The 12,223-nt window shown below is 52.8% G+C and overlaps 2 pseudogenes; both read right to left on the bottom strand.

Annotated features, from left to right (window-relative positions):
* Positions 1-3,308: 3,308 nt before the first annotated feature.
* On the bottom strand, positions 3,309-8,942 carry LOC126766807 (uncharacterized; annotated as a pseudogene).
* A 1,093-nt stretch (positions 8,943-10,035) lies between these two features.
* On the bottom strand, positions 10,036-11,669 carry LOC126766806 (ribulokinase-like; annotated as a pseudogene).
* Positions 11,670-12,223: the final 554 nt, after the last annotated feature.

Here is a 12,223-nt window from a genome sequence, read left to right as displayed (position 1 = left end):
GGCAATCAAGTGCACCATCGGTCTTCCATCCGGCAAGAAGCCGCGTTCCGACCGGAGAATGTGGCAGTTTTCAGTGATTGCCATGCGCTCGAGCTCCCCCTCGCGAAAAAGCCCTTGAGTCCTTTGGATGCCCAACAGCTGTATTCTCGCAGCCCTCGAGAAAATGAGAGTACAGCAACAGTCCGCCGGGCCGAGTAATCGCAGTACCTGCGAGAAAGAGTCCCGGTGAATAAAGCGCAGATGGTCACCAAATCAACCGTTCCTTGTCGGAGAGGAAGTCCCTGTGAAACATCGGCGCGCGGGTTTATCGTACGCCCCAGAGTTCCATGGGCCTGCGAGAACGCGTTCCCTTCACGAATCAACTTCACGCGGTTTTCCAGACCCAGCACCAGCCACCCTTGCCGAGCCAGGTAGACCATGTCTCGCCCAGTGCCAGAGCCAACGTCGACGGCAACGCCAGGTCCGTCTAGTATCGTCTCAATTTCATCAAGGTGCTCCGCCAGAAATGGGTTTGGAGACCACGGCACCGTTGCGGGGAGTAGCCAGCGTGATGGCGCCAGGGACAAGACGCGAGGAGTCTACGTATTCGACATTCTCGTAGCCAAGACGCTGAAACAGCGCGCGCGCGGGGTCGAGCGAGTCTTCTTCGACAAGCACCTGCAAATGACGCTCTCTTGGAGGCAAACGGCAGAGCTGACTCTGTGGGATCGGCCACGGGAAACTGTGAGCATTTCGCAAATGCCCACGAGTGTACTAGTCCAGCGGTCGCAGATCAAGATGAACCATGTCTGCTGTCGACATGATGCACAGCAGCGTTCTTCGTGTGTGTGTTTTAGGCAAAGCACAAGTGGCAAATAAGAACAGCAAAAAAAAAAACAAGCAAAGATAGGATGTTGCAACGAAACGAGACAAAGTGAAAGGCAAAATGTGAAACAACGGGCGAAGCGTCGTTGGTTTCGCTTGATCATTCGGTGAGAGTCGTGGTGTGCACTGAATCCACGTTCATGGCAGTTCTCGACGCTGCCTTGTTTTGTTGAACAGCTCACAACCGAAAAGGATGAACCTGTCCCGGCTGACTTGGGTCGAGATACATTGCCCGTAAACGTTGACCAAATTATGACAACCGGCCACTCCATGTTGTGTGTGTGTGTGTGTGTGTACGTACAAATCATGCAGTTTCTTCGCGTACACGCGTGCGTGAGAGGCACGTGTGCCTTTTCCCTGTCACTGCAAACCGCAAAACAACAAGAAGACGAAAACAATGCACGGGTACAGAATTAGGGTTTTTGTAGTTGTGCCACTGCGGGCATTGTCTAAGTGAAAAAACACAAAGTAAAAAAAAGGTAACCGTCACGGTCGGCAATGAAAATCATCCACAGGAAACGCTGGAGAAGTCCGCCACCGCAAGAAAGGTGAGAAGAGTGTAGATAAGAAAGCCTGCACGGAGTTCTCCTGCCATCACCGTGATACGTATGTCGGCGTACGAGCAAGTCGTCCTTGAGGGGAGGACGCTGGTCAGGAACCACTGATGGAGAAGAGAGTCCTTATTTTTCCCCACAATGAGCGAGGAAAAAAACGCAAAGAAATCCAAAGCATCGGAACAACTGTAATCGCCAAAAATAAACGAGTATCGGAGAGAAACAGACCAAGACAAAAGGAAGAGGGGAGAACAATGGTGACAAAAGACGCCGTTGTCGGGTGCGATATTACGCAGAAAAAAAAGGATTAAAACGGCAGAAAGAAATCGTTGAATCGCCAGTAACGCGTACGCACGCTCACACACACACAACACACGCAGAGAAAGAGAGAAACGTGGACAGACAGACGTGCGTACGTGACGTAAGAAGGGGTGGGTGTGCGCCGCCTCTCCGTTCCGCCACAAGGGCAATGCACGCATCAAACAACAACCGCGAGTGATGTGAAAAAAAAAAAGCAGGACGCGAAAAGGACAGATGATCAGGCAGTACCGACGCTATGATAATGAATCTTTACCTCCCAGGAGATTTCCTCCGGGATCATCAGAGCCGGCAGTGTCGACGTTGGCGTTTGCCTTGAGGAATCCCTGTTTCGGTACGCCAGCAACCTTGTAGTCAAAGTTGCCGCCCCAGCCTCTCTGCGACAGGTCAGCTTTGATGTACTCTAAGAACGTTTTGCCCACGTAATCTACGGAGCGGTGCGTCACGGGGTTGCTTTCGGTGTCCGCCCAAACCTCACGCGGACGGGATGCGTAGGCGCGAACCGCCGACGAGTCGCCAGCGTTTTTTTTGACTTGCGCGCTCACAAATGCTGACCACTCCTCAAGCAGCTTCTTCGCAACCGGCTGCTGTTTTGTGTTAGCCAAGTTCAGGAACTCGCTTGCCTCGTTGGTCGGGGCAGAGGCCCGCTGCTGCGGTTCTTTCGTCTTGCTCGATTTGCATCCCATGACTCGCACACGGTAGAAGACTCGAGAAATCAAAACGAAAAAGGCAAGGCTGCTAGTTGTCTGCACAAATCGACAAGACCAATCAACGGTAGGGAGTGGGGGCCTAGGCTAGTAATGAAAACGGAGTTCTCTTCGGATAGAAAGGCGGAGTAGGCAAAACAACTGTTCAGCTCCTCATCATGCATGTGTGAAAACGAAAGAGAAGGTGTTTTTATCTCCGCCATTAAAGGAGACACGTCACTTCTCTCCAGTCCTTTCTCAGCTTTCATCGTCGTTTCTTTTTTTCCCCCACGTCACGCCTCTTTTGCTGCAAAAGTTGAGAACAGTCCCGTTGAGACAACAACGACACACAAGAGAGAGAGAAAAGAAAAAGAGAATTGCTTTGACTCGATGGCAAAAAATGAAAAACACGCGAAGTGCAAGTGTGCACAAAATCTGCACTTCTGTTCAAAAACGGCAGAGGAAGAAAAAACGGAGAAAATAAAAGGAAGAGGTACTGCCCCAACGAACGATTACTAGTGAGTAGAGGAAGGTAGCATTGCCGGCGCACGGCGGAATCGGACGAGTGATCCTCAGAAGAGAAGAGTGGGCTGATTAGAACGGAAATAAAAAAAGTGTGTGTGTGTGTGTGCGTGTGTTTTGTTTTTTCTTCTTTTGATGGGAGGAACCAAAGGAGGAGAAGGAAGGAAGGAGCGGCTGAGCGCCTACATGTGCGCAACAGAGGGACGGAGAATGGTGTATTCCCCGTGCGAAGTCCAGTGTCCGAGGATCATGCGCCGCTGGATTTTCCGGAGGCCGTTGTCGAGAAGGAGGAGGCTAGCTTTCTTGCCCACCTCGATGGAGCCTACGTCGGTGAGCCGTGCGATACGGGCGGGCGTCGTGGCCGTCATCTTGCATGCGGCCACAACATCCACACGGAAAAGCGTGACGAGATTGTAAAACTGCTCAGACAAGGTGCTGGTCCCACCTGCGAGGGTAGACGAAGGGCGGCCCATGGAGTCGCAAAGAAGCAGCCGCCCTCTGCGCGCACGACCCCTTCGCGGCCATTGTAATGCACGTGCTTGTTAGGCCGGGCCTCGGAGATGCAGTCGGTGATGACAGCCACGTCGTCAGGATTTCGAGCCAGCAAACTTGCTTGCAGCGTGATGGCGTCAAGGTGGACGAGGTCTCCAATGATCTCCACTGTGGGAGGGCGCGCACCTTCGTAAATGGGCGCCTTTGGGAAGCGCGAGCACAACGAAACGTTCACAAGCGAAGCGTTACGGTGGTGAAGGTCATGACGTTGCACAGGTGGGTCACGCAGTTTGTCAGCCTCCTTTGTGGTAGGCGAAGAGCGCCAAGAATCTCCTTTTTTGTGGCAACACGATCGTGCCCGAGAGAGGGGCGAATGCCTTTTTTCAGGAGGTAGCGGATCTTTTGATAGTCCGTCGTGCTGTCAATGTGCGGCGAAATCGTCATCACCTTCATGGACGGCATGGACTCGCACAATGCAACAAACTGTGCCTGCGTGACGCGGTTGTTCGCGTTAGGCAGACCACCACGGTCGTGAACAACAGGTCCTTCCGCGTGAATGCCGCCAAGCAGACAACAATCGGGGAGATATCGCCCCACGCGCTTCTCCACAGCATCGATGCACCGCTTCACAAGGGCCGTGTGGTCATCTGAGAAGATCAGCGACGCAAGCGTAGTGAGCGTCCCACACCGTGCCAGTTCGTGAAGAGTACTCGGGATTCGACCACTGTCCAATGATGTCTGCGTGCCCGCCCATGCCGTGGTTGTGGATGTCCACAAAGCCTGGAACAATAAAGTCGCCCTCCACGACGACAAGTTCTGCGTTCTCGTAGCGTGAAGCGAGGCTGCGCGCGGTGGGCAGAGGAGCAGAGTTGTCCGAGACAGAGACGATGGAGTCGCCTACCACGATCACGAACCCGTCATACAAGATTTTTGGTGTAACGACATTTCCCTTCAGCACGGTAACCGTCGTCAATGGCGGGAAGCGTCTGGGCTTTTTCTCTTTGTACTGTGTGTGTGTGTGTGTGTATATATATATGCATATATATATATGTGACAGTGTTGATGAAGAGGACGCAAGCGTCTGCCTGTCGATAGGGATATAGGTACAAACAAACTACTCTAGTGTCTGTGGATAGTCGCTAGAAGGTCATTGTGGAAAGGTAAACCGGTGGACAGAGGGAAAAAAAGGGGGGAAGTTGCGAGATGACGGAAAGGGGAAGAGGTAAGAAGAAAGGGCAGGTCATTCCGTTGATCTTTCTTCTCTCCCTGACCGTTCACCGGAGGTCAATGGTTTCAATGTCAACGCACGAACGAACGGAATACCGTCCGGGGCACGGCCGAACGAGGCGTAGCGGTTGGAAATACGTGCTCACCCTCTGTCCTCTTTTTCACTTCGGCATCGCCTAAAGCGGAACAGCAATAGGGGGGGGGTTAAGATGACAAAAGAAAGTGAACAAAGTCTTCCACCCTCAATCAGTGCTCCACCGTCTTCGAGTAGATCAACGAATCCTTGAAGGCGGAAACCGCCACAAGAAGCATTTTTTAGCGAGCTCCTGACTAACCATGACGGACCGCCTTTCAAACAAGAAGGCCACACGCAGCTCAGGTATAAATCTCCGGCATCCAAATGACGCGCAGTTGCCACGCAAAGAACGTGACGACGTTTTAATGCACTGTGGACGTTTCTGGTGAAGAGATACCCGGAAAGTGATAGTGAGGCACCTCCATACACACCCCGCAAACGTAGTGCTTAAACTTGGCGAAACCAAAGAAAAGGCGCACAAACAAAAAGCGAGATAGAAGCCAAATAAGGGAAAGGGAAGAAAGGATAGAGAGAGAGGGCACACAATAGCATACAACGTCGAGGGGGGGGGAAGTTAGAGTAAAAAAGAAAAAAATGCTCGCCCATAGGAAGGCGGAGAGAAAAGAACCTTGCTCAAACACTGAATAGCTTCGACAGGTTCAACGCGGTATTCATGGCAAGCAGAAACATGACAACAGGCGCCCCTCAAATGGCAACGCAAAGGATGAAGCGTAGTGCAAATGTGAATGCGAATGATAAGAGGAGTAGAAGCAACACATAGCGTGACAAAGAAGGGAAAGGTGGAAAGGAGAGAAAAGAGCGGCTGCGATGCGCTGCAAAGACAAAAGGGAGGCAGAAGAAATGCAATACAACAGGAAGGCATCAAGATGTGTTTTGTTATTGTTGTTTTTTTTGTTTTGGGCTGCACGCCATGTCGGGTTATCATTCGGGACGCAGGAAAAGACACAAGGTCTGAGAGTCACACGGCGTGAAACTGAGAGGGAGGCGGAGGAGAAAAAACCGCTTCGACGTAAAACAAAAAAAAAAAACGGAATTAAAGCTGTGTGGCGTGAATGGTGTTGTGCGAACACACACACACACACACACGCGCACAGCTTTTGGGATGAACCGGAAGCCACTTGGCCGTGGTCAGCAACCGGTTGAGACGCCGTTTTTTTCTATTGCCTTCTTGTCGCTTTCTTTCTTCTCTTTTTTTTTTTTTTTGAAACGAAGGAAAGAGTTCGGGAGAGTGGTTTGATGCGCCAGCGGCGACGAACAGGCAAGCCGTGCCCTGTCGTTGCTCTGGCGTCGCCGGTGGCGGAACGCTTAAGCAGGGTCCTACCATGAAACGGGGAGACACGACGAACGCAAAAAGGAAAAGAGGAAGAGGGCGCAAGGTCAAGAAAGTGGGAAACACGAACCGCAAATGATGAAGGTACGGACACAGGTTACCTCGGCGTCAAACAGTGGGAGTACCGTGATTGGCGAGCATCGTTACAACAGTCGTCACCTTTAAAAGATCACGCAAAACACGCATGGACGTACAACAAAAGGTAGTACATACTATCAAGTAAAAAAAAACCGTCGATGAAGACAGGAACAAGAGTGCTGTGTGTGCTCGGGCACTGGCTACGACTGCGCTTTTCCTGCCCCCCTTGGCAGGGTGATGAAAAGAGATCAGTGAGTTCGTTGGCACCGACGCAACCGCAGTATCGCCTTGAGAGTACAGTCGTCCACATTGAAAGAGCGCTACGAGCAGTCCACCGCGCTTACGGCAACGCAATAAATCTGTCGAAACGAGTGTCCGCAGAAAGCGAGAGAAAGTAAGAAAACAAGAAAAAAAGCGCGCGCATCACGGAACGCATCACAGAATCCTTCTGCGGTAAAGAACGGTATAAATGACTTGAGGTGTCAAAAAGGCACGAAACTGATTTCCGTTGATGGGAGTGTTCAGTGTGCTTTCTTTTTTTTTTCGTTCCTTTCTACCTCACGTCGTCCCATTGCCCCACCTCTCGCAGCGTCTTACAAGCGCAGAGAGATACGTAAGACTTATAAAAGGGACAGAATGATCTCTGCACGCGTGGAGTGCCAGGCGGGAAACGAACACTACTCAAAACTGCGGGAGCGGAGCTCGAGAGCGAACTGCGCGTGTGGGAATTGAGGGGGGAGGGGGAGTAGTCTGGAGACCGAAGTGTGAGAGCCATGGCGAAGCTGAGGCGATGCAGGCAATGAGAGTGCGTGGACGGCCGGAGAGCAAAAAGTGCCCATAAACACGTTTGGCGACCATTTCCTTTTTGCCTGGGATGGGCGTGCATCTCGCAAGGTCGGAATACCAGCGACACCGAGAAAGATGTACACCTTTAAAGCGATAGGGAAAGAAGGACAGCAGGGGAAATTTGAGGGCTTCGTTTTTGGACGGGATGGGCAACTTCCCGGACAGGGCGCGCCTAAAACTTGGGGGGGGATTCACGCCGGTGCTATTGTTCCCATTCATGCTAAGATTCATGTTCATATTCATGAAGGGCGGTTGGGAATTGGGAAGACCAAGGACCTGTTGCGTCCCCTGAAACATGAAGGGCATCGTCCCCACGACAGGCCGTTGCGAAAACAAAAAATCGGAAGGAAAGCTAGTAAAAGCCATGGGTCCGTTGATCCCCGAGCCGTCCGGCGCCATAAACGTCGTCATGCCTTGCGGCACACCAGACAAAATAGTGGGTGGGCCGCTGAGAAAGTTCTCCTGGCTGGTAGTATGCGGCATGCCTTGCTGTGGGTGCGGTGGCAGCGAGGCCGCCGCCGCCGCCGCCGCTTCCTTCTTCCGGGTCTGCTTGCGCGTTGACTCGCGGTGGCGGCGCGAGAGCTTGGACTCAATCTTAACGCCATAGGGGAGTTCTTCAAAAGGTTCTGGAGTGGCATGATAGAATCCCGCAACTGGGTGAATTGGGCGTCATCGGAGGCCGTCACAATGGCGGTTTGAATCACGTAGTTCGCAAAGCTGTCCGTCAGCAGCTTTGGCAGCACCTGCGGATCCGTCAGCTCGTCTACGAGAAGCTGGCGAACGTCGGGGGAGGCAGTCTTTAGGCACTTTTCAACCACGTTGCTGCTAAACTTGTTGCAAGACAGCTCGGCGACGTGGTGGAGCATTTGTCTAATAATCTGATTCGTGTAGTTGGATGGCGGAATCTCCTCCGCCTTGGCACCACGATTCGCCCCCAGCTCTTGGTGGCGATCCAGAATAAACTGAACGACATAGTTGCCAAATGGGTCCTGCACAAGCTTCAGGGAGTTGCTGAGAACGGTATCAATGAGGACCGCAAAGTAAGGCTCTGGGGCAGACTGCAGGCACTTTGGATAATGCAGCACCCTTGCCGACTCTTGCAGATTTCAATGCAACTCTTGGTAATGGGGTCAAAAATGAGGTCGTTGATCTTCTTCACCTGATCGGCAACCTCCTGATTCTCCTGCGCCTCCTTGTCCAGGGTCTTTAGCCGGCTGGAGGAGATGAGCTTTGAGAGGGTGTGGTTTCCGTTAATGTCCTTGGCGAGGTCGATGTAGGCGGTGGGAGAAATGGCGGTAACGAGCAGCGAATTCCTCTAGAGTTTCCAGGTTGTCCACGATGCGCTGCGAAACACGCGCGCCACTGGTGTTGCACGCCACGGGCACAAAACTGTCACCGAGGGTCTCAACCAGCAGCATCACTTCGGAAACAGGGGAGGTGGCCGCATCACCAGAAGGATTCACATCGTACTCTACCTCGCGGATGGTGGCGGGCACGGTGCCGTTCTTCATCAGCGACACGACATGCTGCATAAAGTCGCTGCCGTTCGGGTCAATAGAAAGCTCCAGCGCGTGGGCAATCACCTCGTGCACAAAGACATTACGAAAATGAAGTCGAGGGTAGTTCGCCGGATCGTCGCGTTTCAGCGTTTCCTGAATGTTTCGGCAGGCATCCGTGACCTTTAGCGCGTCCTTGAGACCGTTTGCGTCGCACATGCACCGGATGATGAGCTGCTTTACCTTGTCAACCTCCGTGGTGCCTCCGCTTGTCAGCTCCTCGGTGGCCAGTTTGCTCGCGGCAGAAGTCTCCTCCTGCAGTCGGCTCTCCAGTAGTTTAATGCTTGCGTCAACATCAGACAGTTGCTTTAAAATTTCTTGCCGCTGGGCGTACAGACCGGTCAGGACTTCCTCGTCGCTTTGAGAGCTCATCGGTAGTGGCGTCTGCTTGGGAGGCGTCCACAGCTCGTGTTGGATGATAAGTGCGGTAACCTGCGTTGCTCGTCGAGCGGTGGGCTATAAATAATAAAAAAAAAAAAGAGCTTTACACACGGATGCCACACACACAAACGTTCTCCTTGGTCGGAAAGGGAAACAATTTCCGATCTTCGCTGCGGCGGCAGACGGTGGTCGACCGCGCTGACAGTATTACGAAAAGGGAAGGGGAATAAAGGTAATGAAAGACTTAGAGAACACGCAACACGCAAAGGGGAAGCTAATGTCGCTACAAAGCTACACTCCGGGAAGGCGAAAAGTAAGAAGAGACAGTGCAGAGAACGGTATTTGCGCAACACACATGTGTTACAGAACCTTCGCTCTCTATGCTGGCAGGATTCTCGCGAGGTCTGCTTCCTCTGGTCGAGTCCTCATCTAATCTTCGGGCTGTGTTGAGAGGCTACGTAACGGTGGTGGGGGGGGGGGGGAGAACGTCAGAACTGGCAAAGGACAAAATAAAGTGAAACTATAAAGACAGAAGAAAGAGTGGTGGATCCAACTTTGCTTGCTTGCGTTTTCACAAAAAGAAATGGGGCAAAAAAAAAAAAACGTGTGAATGCTGATGGAGGGCAAAGCCGGAGAGCGACCCAATGCAGACCGCGCAAATGTGCGCACATACAGGGAGAAACAAAAAAAGAGCATGCTCACACTCGTACAAAAGAAAAAAAAAAAGTCAAACGTGTTGAGGCCGTGGGATTTTGATGTCTAGAGACAAGTTTTGAGAAAGTAACAGGGAGGAATTGCAACGTGCAGAACGCGCGGGCAGCGTAGATAGATAAGGGTAATACCATAAAACAAGAAAAAGCGCGAAAAAGAAGAGCAGACACAAACAAACAAGCAAGAAGAAAAGGATGTGGAAATGATGAACGGCAACGCCGTCCTCTTTTCCATTACTCCCAAAAAAGGCCAAGATGGTGGGTGACGCCATCGATCTAGAAAAAAAAAAGAGGGGGACGCAAGGAGCGTTTACATCTTTGCGTACAGCTTTCTGTGCTTGCCGCGAGACGGCGGTACGTCTGGTAGCGCGCGCTCATAAGCTCCACATATGCAGGGCGGGTTCGTACACGTGAGCAGAGCCGCTTGCAAGCACCTTCTGCGCCGCAGGGATGCTCTTGAAGCAACTCTGCCGCCGTTGCCGCGATGCAGGCGGCACCTAGAGCACACGACTGCTCGCTTGTGCACACCTTCACGGGCATGCCAAGGGCGTCTGCGAGTGTTTGCATTACCAGTGGCGATTTTTTTGTAATACCGCCAACCGCCACAACGTTATCGATGCGGACGCCATGGTGCCTCAAGTGCTCCACGATAGCGCGCGACCCGAAAGCGCTGTGGCTTCCAGCAGGGCTGCGTAAATTGAAGGACCGTCGGTGCCAATCGTCAGGCCAGAAATCGTCCCGCGCAGGCGCTGATTGGCCGTTGGCGTGCGCCGGCCATTGAACCAATCGACGGCAAACGCCTCTGTCTTGCCCACTCGCCTCTCGGCTTCTGCGCTGAGATGTGAAAGCATGCCTCGACGGACCGCGGATTCAACCTTGTCAGCGGCAGCCGGGGACATCGCGTTGCTTTCACGGAGCACCGACATGGCTGAAGCTTGAAGCAAACGGCTGAACCAGGCAAACACATCGCCGTACGCGGACTGGCCAGCCTCGAGGCCGATCAGCCCTGGCACAATCGAGCCATCCACCTGTCCGCAAATGCCAGGGATACGCTGCGATGTCGGCCGAGACGACGTTGCCGGATCGAGGACCATCATGTCACACGTTGACGTTCCCATGACGCGAAGAAAGGTGCGCGGCTGAACGTTTGCTCCAATCGCGCCAGCATGCGCGTCGATCACGCCGCCGCCCACCACCACGGCCGCCGGCAGGCCAAACCGCTTCGCCCACTCAGGAGAGAGATGGCCAATGGGATGGTCGCCGTCATCGTGATGGAACCCATGCGTTTGCGAAATCGCGCACTACGGGATTCAGCTTTGCAAAAAAGCTAGCGGGGGAAAACCTCCCCACGACTCATGCCACATGGCCTTGTGCCCGCACGCACAGCGGCTGCGGACAAGATCCTCATACCGCGCAATGCCAGTGAAATGGGCGGGAATCCACTCGGAGCACTCCACCACACTGAAAGCCGCTTCTGCAACGGCTGCGTCTGTGCGCACCGCGTGCAGTGCTTTCGACCAAAACCACTCAGACGAGTACGTCCCACCACTGAACGACGTGTAGTCGGGCGTTTGGCTGTGTGCGAGACGATTGATTGCTTCCGCCTTCGTTGACAGAGGTGTGGTCCTTCCACAGAATGAACATCGCATTAGGGTTGTCGCTGAACTCTGGCCGCATTGCGAGAGGGGAGCAATGGACGTCTACGAGACAAGGGGTGCTGCCCGTCGTGTCGACGGCGAAGGCCTACAACGCGCCTTCGTAGAGAAGCGCCTTCTTCACCAGACGCGAACAGCTGGTTGACAGCTAACACTGCGCTGTCCAGGTAGTCCAACGGATGCTGACGGTATTGGTCCGCGCTCGGCTCGCAGAATAGCCCCTGCTTCCAACGGGGGTATTCAGCCACTCCGCAGGCCAGCTCCTTTCCATCCGATACGCGAACCAGTAGAGCCCGGACAGCATCACTGCCGTAATCGAGCCCAATGCAAAGAGACTCAGAAGTAGGTTCCATGGTCGACTGGAACGACAAACATGAACCAAAAGACGGAAAGTGAGAAAAAAAAACGTTAGAAGCGTGTCAAGAAGGATGCAAAGACCGGAGATGAATGGGAAAAGCAGCTTTTGCTGGTTAACAAACCGCTGAAAAATGGGACTGTCAAAGAGAAACAAAAAAAAACAACAACAGAGCAGAGAGATGCCGCTCACAAAAAGTACGACAAAAAAAAAAGGTAGGAACTGTGAGACAGAGGTCAAAGTGTTCTTGCAACACCCGGTGAGCCTTGTGCATTCGCGCACGCGAGCGGCGTAACTGACATCGGCATCGAAAGACAATCTGGCAGTCGTATAATGCAGGATGAACAGAACACATGTGTGGAGGAAAGAGAGAAGAGGGAAACCAATCACCAACAGAGGTCGGCAACGGTGGTCACCCAATGAGCTGATTCGTTAAAAACTGTAGTTTGTGTCTCTTTTCGTTGTCCGTGGATTTGCTGAAGGCGGCGCTTCTGTGCGTGCGTGTGTGTTACACCGTTGGCAAAGAGAATCACTGGTGAAACAAACTGGAAG

The sequence above is a fragment of the Bactrocera neohumeralis genome, unplaced genomic scaffold, assembly GCF_024586455.1.
Source record: "Bactrocera neohumeralis isolate Rockhampton unplaced genomic scaffold, APGP_CSIRO_Bneo_wtdbg2-racon-allhic-juicebox.fasta_v2 ctg2558, whole genome shotgun sequence".
Lineage (NCBI taxonomy): Eukaryota > Metazoa > Arthropoda > Insecta > Diptera > Tephritidae > Bactrocera > Bactrocera neohumeralis.
The sequence above is the reverse complement of the archived record's forward strand: the minus strand, read 5'-3'. Positions and strand labels throughout refer to the sequence as shown.